Genomic DNA, 13,527 nt, shown 5'->3' with positions numbered 1-13,527 from the left:
AATTTCTGTGCAACTCTGTGTGTATGTGTATATAGAGATGAGGAGATGATAATTCCAAGTAAGTTAACTCTGCTAAATTAACCACATACACCCAAAAACATGAGTATTTTTGTTTTTAATTTAAAATTAAAAGTAATATCCTAAAGACATCAGATAACAGATTTTTCTCTTTTTTTTGACATATTTTTCTCATTTAACTATTAATGATTCTCCTGGCCTTAGATATAATCTAAAATAAGTATTTTGAGGTGTGCCTGGGTGGCTCGGTTGAGCAGCCAGCTCTTGGGTTTTGGCTCAGGTCATGATCTCAGGGTCCTGGGATCAAGCCCTGTATCTGGCTCCACACTCAGTGGGGTGTCCACTTAAGTGTTCCCTCTTTCTCCCTCTGACCTCCCTCTGCTCATGCTCTCTCTCTCTCTCTCAAATAAATAAATAAGTCTTAAAAAAACAAAAACAAAAACGGGTGCCTAGGTGGCTCAGTTGGTTAAATGTCTGCCTTCGTTCGGCACAGGTCAGGATGCCAGCGTCCTGGGATCAAGCCCCTTGTTGGGCTCCCTGCTCAGCAGGGAGTCTGCTTATCCTCTCCCTCTGACCTTCCCCACACCCCCACCCCTGATCATGCTCATTCACACTCACTCTCTCTCAAATAAATAAATAAAATCTTTAAAAATAAATAAAGTATTTTGAATAGTGACATAATAGTACATGGAAGAGGTAAAAACACTTATATCTACTATTTCCCTATTGATAGTTTTACTTACTGCTACTATATTCAATGCTATAGTAAAAATACCTTCCACTTATTACGTATTTGCATTTTTAACCTATAAAGCAAATAGCCAAAAATGGTTTCTTAGTTGTAATGGATGTATTTTATTTTACTTCATTTTAACAGATATGTATATTATTCTATTTTTTTCTATAAAATTTACATTCCCATCAACAACATTTGATATTGTCAGTTACACCACATCCTTTCAGCATCATTGGGTATTACTGCAGTTTTGTTTTTTTTTTTTTTTTAATGAAGTATAGATGACATGTAATACTACATTCGTTTCAGGTATATAACATAGTGATTCAATAATTTTAGACCTTATAAAGTGTACCATCTGTCACCATACAAAGTTATTACAATATTATTGACTATAGTCTCTATGCCATACTTTTCATCCCTGTGACTTAGTTATTTTATAACTGGAAATTTATACCTCTTAATCCCTTTCACTACCCCCCCCCCCACACACACACACATACACTCCCCTTCCCTTCTGGCCACCATAAGTTTGTTCTCTGTATTTATGAGTCCAGTTCTGTTTTTGTTTATTCGTTTTGTTTTTTAGATTCCACATATAGGTGAAATCATATGGTATTTGTCTTTGTCTTTTTCTTGATAGTTTTTCTTGCAGGTTTTAATTTTTGTTGAGCTTATAAGTGGAATATGGTTTTAGTTAGCATTTCTCTGGCTACATGTGGGATTGGGTATCATGTCAGAAAGCTTTTGGATTTTTTTTTTCTGTGATTTGTCTGTATTCTTGCCCCTTGATCATTTTCTTTTTATAGATTAGTCACTGTAGATGATATTGAGGATGTTCATATGGTCAAATATATATATTTTCTTTGATTAAATATGGATTTTGTTTGTAAGTTGTTTCTAATACTGTTTATTCGGGTACACATTTTTTAATTCTTTTGAATCTAACTTTTTAACTTAATATATACAAGTTGTTAAGGGTCCTTTTTGGTCACACAGCTGATTATGTTGGCATCATTTATTTTTTAGAAATGGGAAAGCTGACTTTCACTAACAATACATGGTACTATCAAAGTAAATCATTATTTTATCTAAATAGAGTTAATTTTTCATCCTTTTTACCCCTCCCTCACTCTTATTTTTTCTTATCATAGAAGTCTGGAGTTATATAATTGTTTTCTAATTTAAGCTCTGACCCAGATATTCGGGTCAATAAGAATCCTCTAAATTAGATTCTTCACTTTACTGAGTAGTGGTTCTTAAACTAACATACATCAGTGTTATCCAAATGCTTATTAAAACACAAATTGCTGGACTACATACCCAGAGTCTGCAATTTAGCCAATTTAACATAGGGTCAAATGATTTTCATGTCTAATAGGTTTCAAATGATGGTGAGACTGCTGTTCCAGGTACCACACTTTGAGAACCATTAGCTTAGGAAAATGGCCTTTAACTCCAGAGGCATCCAGAGAACTGTTAAAAGATTTGGAAGTTGAAGTCCTACCCCAGATCAATTAAATTAGCTTCTAATTTAGATAATGTTTCCTTGGCTCTATCCTGAGGACAAAATCCACAGTCAGCTCTTTTTCTATGTGGGGATGGGGAGTGGCCTGATTATCTCAGCTTTTTGGAAGAAAGTTTTGTAATTAGTTATTCTGGACATCATTGCATTTTTCATTCCTGTTCTCCATAGTTATTACTTCTAAATGCAGAGTTTCTTAGCAGCTTGATTTGGAGGAACAGTTCACAACTTCGTCAGTCCATTCCTGTACCTGTTTCAGAATGTGGAATGCTTTGCTCTGGTTTCAGAATTCATGAGTATATTCATCTAGTATTTTTTTGTCTCTTTAGTATATATGTTTGAGGCTTGGGGAAAAAAAATAAAAACAACAAATGATTCTAGCTGCATGAGTAGGTATGTTATCATTAACTCTTTACACATAAGTAAATTGAGCCTCCAAGGAAGCAAGTAATATGGTCAGGATTTCACAGTCAGTATGATTATGAGTCCCAGTTACTTACACAGGCAGCATGGCTCCACGCGGGTACATTGAATTGTCCTAGAATGTGTTGGTTCATAACCTCCTTGGGAGCTTCCCAGGTGTAATCTGAAACTGTCCCCCAAACGTGGAGGGCAGGGAGAGACCAAAGAAAGAGGCAGTCTACTCTAGGTTGGTAGGTGGTAGTTTTAATAAACAGATGGAACTTAATATGAGACATGTCTTAGGTGGCAGCAAGATGAGTGGGTCCCTTCAGTTTGTTTCCTGAGATTAGGAGTCTCTTATTGTTTGTCTCCCTCTCTGGTTTCTTTTTGTTTCAAACAAACTGAGGGTTGCTGGAAAGGAGGGGGGTGGGAGGGATGGGGTAACTGGGTGATGGACTTTGGAGAGGATATGTGTTGTGGTGAGCACTGTGTGTTGTGTAAGACTGATGAATCACAGACCTGTACTCCTGAAACAAATAATACATTTTATGTTAATTTTTTAAAGTAAAAAAAAAAAAAATAGTGGGTCCCTGTACCCATCTGCCAAATCTTAAAGATTTATGTAGAGGCCTTGCATTCATTCAGTATATTCTGCAGGTGTTCTCAACACCACATCACCATCTCAAGGCTGAGTCCTTGGAGCAGCCTCTGGGAGTGGCAAAGGCAAGTGGAACCCACATTCTAAGGACTGGGGAGCAGGTGAGGAGCCTCCAAGCACCCAATGCATCTCACAGGTCAGCCAGTGGTATGTCTTAAAATTCTTCCCAAGGCAGGCCTAGGTGGCTCGGTCAGTTAAGCATCCGACTCTTCATTTCGGCTCAGGTCATGATCTCTGGGTTGTGGGATCAAGCCCCACATCAGGCTCCCCATTCAGTGGGGAGTCTGCTTGAGATTCTCTCTCTCCCTTTCCTTCTGCCCGTTCCTCACCCTACCATAATAAATAAATAAATCTTAAACAAACAAAGAAACAAACAAAAAAACAACAACCTTCCCCAATAAGATGAACTGTCAGAATGATCTATTTCTCACTCTTGTGTGATCTACTTACTGGGTAGCAGGCAGTTGGCCAGAACACCACCTCCTTGACTCTAAGCAGGGAGGTCCACCTTGTTGAGTTCAATGAATGGGGCAAGGAAATAGACGAGTGTACTCAACATGTATACAAATGGATTGAAGAGACAGAGAAGCCTACTTATATCTTCCAGAAATTTCTCAACATTTCTGTTCTGTTGCTGAAACCCTCTTTAGATTCTTAACAAAATTATAGAGTTACATTTCTTCTTATGTCTTTTCCATTGCTGTGCCATATGTTGAGACAGAATAAGGTTAAATTCGTCCTCAGTGCCTCAACCTGAAAAGAAAGACATCTGCATTTCTGAATTTAATTCACAACAAAGAGTCTATGACCTTGAAGTAAATACTTTATCTTATTGGGCTTGATTTTTTTCTTCTGAAGAAGTAATAATTTGAAATAGGTAATTTAAAAAGTTATTTCTAATTCTAATATTATAAAATGCAATGTATAGCTCCAAGTATGACAAGTGAAACCTTTTAGCAACAATGAACTGTTCCCACAACATTATTCTCAGATTTCTTATATGTCTCATTATACTGATTTGTTGTGATCATGCAATAATTTCTCAGCCCCCCCAAAGAACAATCTGTTTACCTGGTTTTTATAAAAACATTAGGGAAAACAGAAATCACTCCCAAAGCAAACCCAAAATGGGGTTGGGGGAAGGGGAGAGAGAGAGCAAGAATGAAAATATGAATCTCTGATCTTGAGGTGCTGTTAGTCAAACACATGAGAAAAGAAATAATTTAACTGACTGTATTTCAATTTTACTGGAATTTATTAATGCATATATAAAGTGTTTTGTGGTGCATAGTTAGAATTGCTATATCTATGTCATATATTATCAGGGTGACTGCTATTACCAGAATACATTATATTATAAACCTCTCTTCTGTTTCCAGGGAGATGAACTGACAGTGGCATACAGATGTCTCCAGTGGCAGGCAGTGTTTCTTTTTGTTTAAAATACTTTACAAAAGAATCCCCATTCAAGAGAACACTTCTAAGCATGCTCATCTATGAATACATATACTTTGCAGATCTGAACTTGACTATAGATACAAGGATATGGATACATAGGGAGAAGGTGTTCATTTCATTAATGGCTGAGTAGTTGAGGAACTTAGAGAACAATTTCAAATATAACTCCCTTAATCTCTTTCCAAGATGCATGCTCAAGTAATTATGTCATATACTTCTGATTTCTAAGGACAGCTATTTTTAAAATTCGGCATATATGTTTTCCATAATTTGCAGAGTAGGGAATACGTTTTGTACAGTGGCAAAGCATTTTCCCTTGAAAGTTAGCACTTGTTTTAAAAGCCTTTTCCTTAAAATAAATAACTAACTGATATAGTAAGCAGTTTGGAGATTAGATCGGAATTAAAATTTAAAATAGTAGTAGTTAACATTCATTCCTTTTGTTGTGTATTCCCTTTTTTTTTTCTTCTTTTTTTAAGTGGCTGAAACTCTGGCTGTATCTATGGCTTCACTATTCAATTTCCTTAAGCAACAGCTGTATAAATATGGTCATAATGTATTAGTTTGGGTTCCTGAAAAGTAGAGATTTACATGCAATAAATTTACGGGGTGACTGTTCTCGGGAACAACACCTGTGAGGGAGTGAAAAAGGCAGGGTGGGCAGCGGGAGAGGCTGAACTATGATGCAGCTGTAACAAAGACCTTGGCCAAGTCCCCAGGGAGCTCTGGAGCTGGTCTGGTCCTTCCAAGTTGTGAATCCAGGCAAGGTGGCCATATCTTTGTACCCTGCACAGAGCAGTCATTGGATGTGGTCTACCCCGCGGAGGGGATGCAGCCTTAGGTGAGGCAGCGTACTTCTGCAAAGGGTGACGTCTGAATATTTTGTTTAGGACTAAGACAGGCATGGCATTAGAGAACCAGAGTTTTATACTGTTTTCCACAAATTATGGCAGCCACCAGAGAAATATTATAGAAAGTATGAGTATTAGATGGCAATGGTGAATTTCCATTTACTAATTACACGTAAGTATGAAAATGTATTCTAAAATTATGTGTATATAGAATATGCTTTGCCTAAGGAACTCAAAGTTTAAGTCATCAAATTTGTTTGAATCAAGATGTTTCTTATAATGGGATAACTAAGAATAAATATGCAGTCTGAGCAGGGAACATAAGTGAATGTAAGGGATGAATATGAATTTATGTAGATCTTTTCACTACATATGTTTGCAGAGGACATCATATATTTTGTGTACCCTATGGGTGTTTAAAAGGACTTTCTTATAGTTATTAATCTGATTTAGTATTAATTTGACTAAAGCGGCATATATGCATACATCCGGAATCCGACCCTGGCTTTCAGGTCCACACCATCCACACCCTTGACAAAACCTGTCATCTCTTGACTGGATTACTGCAGTAGCTTCTTACATGGTGCCCCATCCTTGCTCCGTATACAGTCTGGTTTCAGCACATCAGCCTGCATGATATTGTTAAACTGTAAGAAGATGGCAACGACTTTGCTTAAAAGACTCTCCTGCCTTCTGATGTTATTCAGTAAAAGCAGAAGTCCTTACGATGGCCTCCAGGGCCCTACATGATGTGACCGCTGACTTGTCTCTCTACTCTGCCGTCACTTGCTCTGCTCTGGGCTTACCGGTGTTTTTGCTATTTCCCGAACACGCTGTCTCAGGGAGCTTGCTGTTTTCTCTGCTGGAGTGCTCTTTCTCCACATCATTGCATGGCTTACTTCCTCATTTCCTTTAAACACTTACTCAAAAATTTTCTCAGTGATTCTTCCTGGATATCCTACCTAAAATTTCAGCCATCTTTTCTTGCCCCAACATGCTGGGCGCTTTTCTGTCTGTACTTAATACTTAGCATTACTTATCAGGTACATATTTTATTTTTTCTTCTTGCTTATTGTCTATCTGTCCTATGGAAATAAAAAATCCCACGAAGGCTGAGTTTTGGTTTCTTTTTTTGTTTGTTTGTTTGTTTGTTTTTGTCTTTTTCTTTTATCCCTCTAGCCACAGTGTCAGAAACTATTGCTTGGCACATAATAGACACTCAGTAAATTTTTACTGACTGAAAGAAGATTTAGATGACAAATGTGAATGTATAGTTAGTGCTTTTACACAGTTGGTCCCCAGCCTCAAGTTGCTACAAGACATAGCTTACACTAGAAAGAAGAAGAAAAGAATATCTCTGAGGCCTACCTCTTCTGCTTCCTCCAGAGAGCAAGGGTTTTCAGAATAGTGAGAAACTTAATTAGTGTTAATTATGCTCTGGGCCTTCCTACATGAGTCAACAAGAAAGCTGAGAGGAGAGATGGCTCTCTAGAATCATGTAGATGCATTTGTGCCCACCTGTGAATCTGAGAGACAACACTGTTATCCCGTGGGTGTCAATAAAAAGAAACCTAGGGCTAGTGAGAACAATAAAAATATCATGCTGATTATTAAGAAACTGTATCCTTTTTTTTTTTTCTCTCCGAACTAACCATTACCTAGTTCCTGTTTAAAATGGAAAAAGAAACTCCAAGATTAATTTAAGAGATCAGCTCTGGGTTAAACCCACACTCTGTACGAAATGCTCTCTGTATTCAGTATCTAAAAAAATGTTTCAGTGTCATCTGCAGCATGAATATAACAATTCTTATGAAGCTGCAGGAGAAATGCTTTAGAAGTCAACTTTTTGAAAAGTATGTTGAAATTTGGTTTTCAGTTTGCATTAAAAATTACTTTTTTGTAACACGGTAGGATGTCAAATGCAAAGCTTGCTTCTTGCTTGTGACTTCTGTCATTTTTATAAATCTCACGGGATCTGTGCTGTCAGATGTTAGCTCTTCCCGTATGATGCTTCTAGAACCAATACAACATCAGAAAAGTTGTGCCTAACTGCTGGTAGGCCATTTGAGGCATAGTGAGAAATTGAGAACAGAGAGCATGGCTGGTGACTATACAAGGCTCATGTGAGCTCTACCTTCTCCATGTGTTATCCATGGCCATCATAGCTACAGTCATCTCAGGACTATAACAATGAGGAACTCTGAAACAAATGTCATGAGCACCACAGGCATTAACCAGTCTGTAGCCTCTTACTTCAAGATCACTTTGGATGCTATTCTAAAACTATCCAATATAGTAGGACCCCCCTCCCCTGCATATCTGTGCTGACAGGAAAGCATAAGAGACGGCTTATAGTGCAGTTCTTCTCAGTTCTGAATACTAAAGATGGAGCATGCTGCTTATCCTTTTTACTTTGAGCAAAGCCTCAGAAAAACCAGAATAGCTTATGGCCCATTAGAATGCAGGTGGTACAGGATGCTAAGCACCTCATCACTGCGGCTAAGTACCCAGGAGCAAAATCATGACTTATACATTTTCCAGTCTTCCCTGGCTACAGAATTTTGAAGTTTGGGGGCTTGACAGAAATTGGATTTGGATAAGCACAGATGCTGACACAGTATTCAGATACCCCCAAATATTCAGTTGCATGACCAGTCCTTCCTGTTCTCTCAGGAAGGGAACATAAGAAGGCCAATAAGCCAGTTTTACTTTAAAAGCTATATATACACATATGTATTTTCAAAGCTATATATACATATGTATATGTATATATATATATATATACACATATATATATGCTATACATATATATACATGTATATGCTATATATATATGTATATGTGTGTATATATATATATATATATATATGGTTTTATTAAAAATAGAATTTATTAAAAATGGGATTTCAGTGCCCAAGGGTTCCACTGTTATAGGGTGGTCCACTGTCTCTCTGACATTGTGAGCATGTCCTGTTTCTTTGGACACTGCTATGGCCTGTATGGGTTGAGGGCTCTCAGTGCCTGGAAGCGAGAATGGGGCCCACCATGCCCAAGTCCTGGCTGCTTGAGGCCTTCTAAGCCTAACAGCATGGCAGGCAGACATTTGCCAGTCAGAAGCTAAAGAGGGTAGACACTGTCCATTTTTCACTCTGCTCAGCCATCAGAGTTACCTCCTGTATGTGGAATGCCAGCATGTCCCAAAGGAAAGTAGACATTCCATCCAATCTCAAATGGCTGTTTGTCAACATGACTCCAGAATCTTACAGTTTGAGATAATCTGTTTGCCCGCTGCTTTTTTCGTGAACATTTTGCCATCACATAGACAGCGTCTAATGTAGCTCGTCTTAAGGATTTGAATCTTAAGCCAGAAGTGACTGAAAGCCCTCTGCTCCTTACTGGAACATCTGTCTCTTCTCCAGCAAGTCCCAGATTGTTTGAGTAGAGCCACAAAACCTTGCCCCGGCTTGCTTTCTTTCAGCTGGTGCACATGCATGTGCAAGCATGCACGGTTTGTAGCACACCTCCCTTTCTCCGTAGCCACAGTGCTCAGGTGTGGGGTCATCAGGTATCTTAGTGGCACGGGGCAGTGAGGCTTGGGATACCTGGCAACACAAACTGTACAGAGGGTTCTACACTTTCTATGTGCTTTGGCCCAAAAGGGAAGAATAACATTGACAGAACAGGCTGCGGTGAGGATTAGAAGGGATTAAGGCAAAGCCTGGCTGGAAGGGTCTGTTAGCCATGTGACTCTCTGAAGGTATTATGAGCTTCTCAGATAAAAGGGCAAGGTGCTCACAGTATCTTTCTGAGAACACCAGCACTGTTTCTCTCATAGGCTATTTGACTGTATCTCCACGTTACAGACTCCATGGAAATGGAGTGGGAGAATTATCCAGTTGTTTGCAGAAAGAAATAAAGAGTAATTTTTCTAATATGAAGAGATTAGCTTCTTGCTATTCAGCCCTCCCCACCTTTTATTCAGCAAGGCTGACATTTGTCATCCATGCCTTTATGATAGAGCTCAAATATAGTCTAACTTCTTTGTTGAACATCTCATTGTAGCTGCTGATAAAATCTACTGTAAAGGAACACAAAGACAATCTCATGAAAATGGAAAGAAATGATTCTATGTACTATAGAGCAGATAAGACAGAGGCATATATTATGCTTTATTCTGCTTTTGGATTGCTAGCCTATCCAAAGTCCAAAGCTAAAAGTTGTATCTGTATTGGTGTGACTTGGGAATGTTCCTTGCATTGAGGCATCATTTGACAAGGAGATAACAACCTGTGTTAAAAGAGTGAGAGCATGTCTCGGAAGACTGGCAGGAATGGTAGTGGAGAAATGTGCTGTGCAGATGGAAATCAACACTTCAAAGTGAGTGGTATTGAATTCTCTTTGGAGACAGGGTGGAATTTTTGGTTATCCCAAAAAGCAAATAGTTTTACTTTTTGTCCAAAGGCAAGATTAGCTGATAGAAGATACTAGACTATTGTAGATTCCATTGAGGCAGGTCCTCTCCCTCCTTTCTGGGCACATGCCATGCTCATTCCCAGCTCCTGGTCTTTAATAGTGCTGTTCCCTTTGCTGAAATTCTTTCCTCAACCATCTTCCCATGCAAATACCATCCACCCTTCATAATATAAGCCAGTGGTAGTTACACAATACCTTCTGTGTCCAATCACTAAATTAAACTTTTATATGTAGTATTCACTGCAATCCTGATCACAACTAACTCTCTAAGCTAAAAGCTATTATTATAAATTTACAAATAGTTAAATTGGTGCCATAGGAATCCAGCAACTTGTCCAAAGCCATTCAGTTAGTGAATGGAGAAATCCAAACTTGAATCTAGGTTCTCTGCACCTGCCCATGCTCTCTTAACCATTATGCCACATTTCTTCCTAATGTGGGCCAAATATCCTTGCATGTTAGTAAAGCTTTCACTATAAATTCCTGTCCATAGCCATATGCTTTCTTTTCATTTCAATTGTACACATTGTTGGCAACATTCATTCCAGTGCTTGATCTTATACTATTCTAGATAATTATCTAAGGTGTTTATTAAATGAAAAATTTTCCCCATAAGGTTATATCTTCTTTAAGAGCGCTATATATTTTTCATTCTGCTAGTGTATTTCTAGTATTGTACTGTCTTGATAATAAATACTCAGTAATACCTAGTGATTGAACTAACTAGGTCAGTTAATATAGATGCAATAAAGTGATAAAACGTTAAAAGTAACACTGCATTCATCCTTCTGGAACCCATTTTGCTAAATATTACTAAATTATGGCCAAGGAAGCTTTCACTATACCTATAGGATCACCCTTTAAAGTGTCAAGCTGATCAGAATACTGTAGAAATTCAGCTCTATTCTGCAGGCAGGACAAGTGAGTACATTCCTGAACAGCAGTTCAGTAGTGAATAGGTCAGAGGGCTGTCAAGTAAGACACTAAAGTGATGTGCTGAAAACAAGCCAGAAGCAATACAAAAATCAATGAAGACATCTGAGAAATAGCTGGGGTTGACCAGACCTTCTGGGCAGGATGTGATCTAGTTTATCCAGAAACCAACCACTACTACAGAGACCAAACAGAAGAGACCTAAGTGGCATTAGGCTTCCTTTTTTGAGGCTCTGGGAGACATAACAAGATAAACACATTTGTATAATTGACACTTCTGAGTGTGCTGGTCATCAGGCATCAGTAAGCTAATTCTGAGACTCCTGGAGAGCATCCTTAGCATAGAACAAGAAGGAGTTAAATGTCTATTACAGCAGATGTCCTATAGTCTATTGATTAAGAAGATGGGTTCTGAGCTGGGGCTGTCTGTTTGACCAGCACTCATAGATGTGAGACCTTGCACAAGTTATCCAACTGCTCCGTGCCTTGGCCCTTATTTCAAGCTATAGTACACAGTAGAAAGAATCCTATCATATTAGCTATTTTAAATAAGGTGATAATGTAAATGCTATTACATTTCTTAGCACAGTGGTTGGCCATAATAAATATGTACTCAGTAATGAAGATAATACAGTGATAGAGAAGGATGAAAGTGGTTGATGTAGGCACTTAGAAGGTATAAAGCCACTCATTTATTCAACAAATATTTTTTGAGAATGTACTCAGGCTAGGTGTTGGGTACAGACTCTAAACAAAATCATTCTGTGCCCTAAATCACTCATTTATTCAATAAATACTTTTTTTGAGAATCTACTCGGGCTAGATGCTGCGTATAGACTCTAAACAAAATCATTCTGAGTATACAGTACTTCTGTGGAGCTTAGAATCCAGGAAGGAGATAGACCATAAACAAGTAAACATAGAACTGTATAGTTCTCAATTATGAAAAAGTGTTATGAAGGAAAATTATGGGGATGAGAGTGGAAAAGAATGGAAGAGGAGTTATTTTAGTATTTTTTTAAAGTATAGTTGACACACAATGTTAGTTTCAGGTGGACAACAGTGATTTGACAAATCTATACATTATGCTATGCTCACCACAAGTGTAGCTACCATCTGTCACCATACAACACTATTAATACCACAACTCTGTTCCCTATGCTGTATCTTTATCTCTGTGACTTATTCATCCCATAACTGGAAGCCTGTACCTCCCACTCCCCTTTACTCATTTTGTCCATTTCCCCACCCTCTACCCCTCTGGCAATACCTTGTTCTCTGTGTATTTATGGGTCTGTTTCTGGTTTTTGTTATTTGTTTGTTTTGTTCTTTAGATTCCGCATATAAGTGATGTCATGGGGTATGTGTCCTCCTCTGTCTGACTGAGTTAGCATAATAACAGAAAAGACCTAGTTTAAGTTGGATGGGAGGGACAGACTTGTTCAGGGTACAACATCAAACTGAAACTTCATGAAGATCAAGAGAACGCAATGATGACAACAGGTAGAGTGGAAAAGACATCCAGGCAGAAGGAGTCCCATCACTTCAAGTCCTAAGGAAGGAAAAATCTTGACTTGATCTATCAGATGAAAGAAGGCTAAAATGATAAAGCAGAGATGGAGAAGGAGAGAATGACTCAGAGACAGGTTGGAGGCAGGAGAATTGGTGTAAGTTGGTTCAGGGCTTCATAAGCTACAATGAGGAGCTTGGGTTTAATTGCAAGGGCGATAGGAGGTTACTGAAAGAATCCAATTTAGGTTGTCAGCTTTATGGTGTTGCTGGGGCAAGAATGGAAGAATGAAGACCAATGAGAAAGCCATCCTAGTAGCCCAAGCCAGAGACGACAGTGGGTGGTGGCTTAGGCATGGGTGAGAACGGTGGTTAAAAAGGCAGGTAGATAGAATTGAGATGTATTTTAGAGGAAGCACCTATAGGGCCACATGCAAAACCACATTTATTTTTGATATAAAAAAAGGATATAGATTGAGGCGCCTGGATGGCTCAGTTAAGCCTCTGATTCTTGGTTTCAGCTCAGGTTGTGATCTCAGGGTAGTGAGATCAAGCCCTGGGTAGTGCTCCATGCCCAGCTCTGAGTCTGCTTGAGATTCTGTCTCCCCCTTTCCCTCTGCCCCTACCTAATCCCCCTCACATGCACATACAGTCTGTCTCTCTAAATTAATAAAATCTTTTTTAAAAGGATATAGATCGATGATCCTAGTAAAATGCATGTTACTTTTAAACAGTATAATATGAAGATAACTTTTAAGTCACTTTTGATCTGAGGCCCATTGTATTTAAAGGAATTGTCAATTCTAAGATGTGCATTTAAAGGAAATCTCTCTGAAATCAGCAGTATTATATAATTGAAGACAGATTAAAGGCAACGTCATATTGGTCATTTATTTAAACAGCATGAAGAATTCCCAGGTTTTAAATGTATAACAGTTACTTTAAAATTATCCAATGAAAGTAT

The sequence above is a fragment of the Ursus americanus genome, chromosome 3 (assembly GCF_024610735.1).
Source record: "Ursus americanus isolate L20-20 chromosome 3, mUrsAme1.1.p, whole genome shotgun sequence".
In the NCBI taxonomy this organism is placed as follows: Eukaryota; Metazoa; Chordata; class Mammalia; order Carnivora; family Ursidae; genus Ursus; species Ursus americanus.
This window is presented reverse-complemented; position numbering follows the sequence as displayed.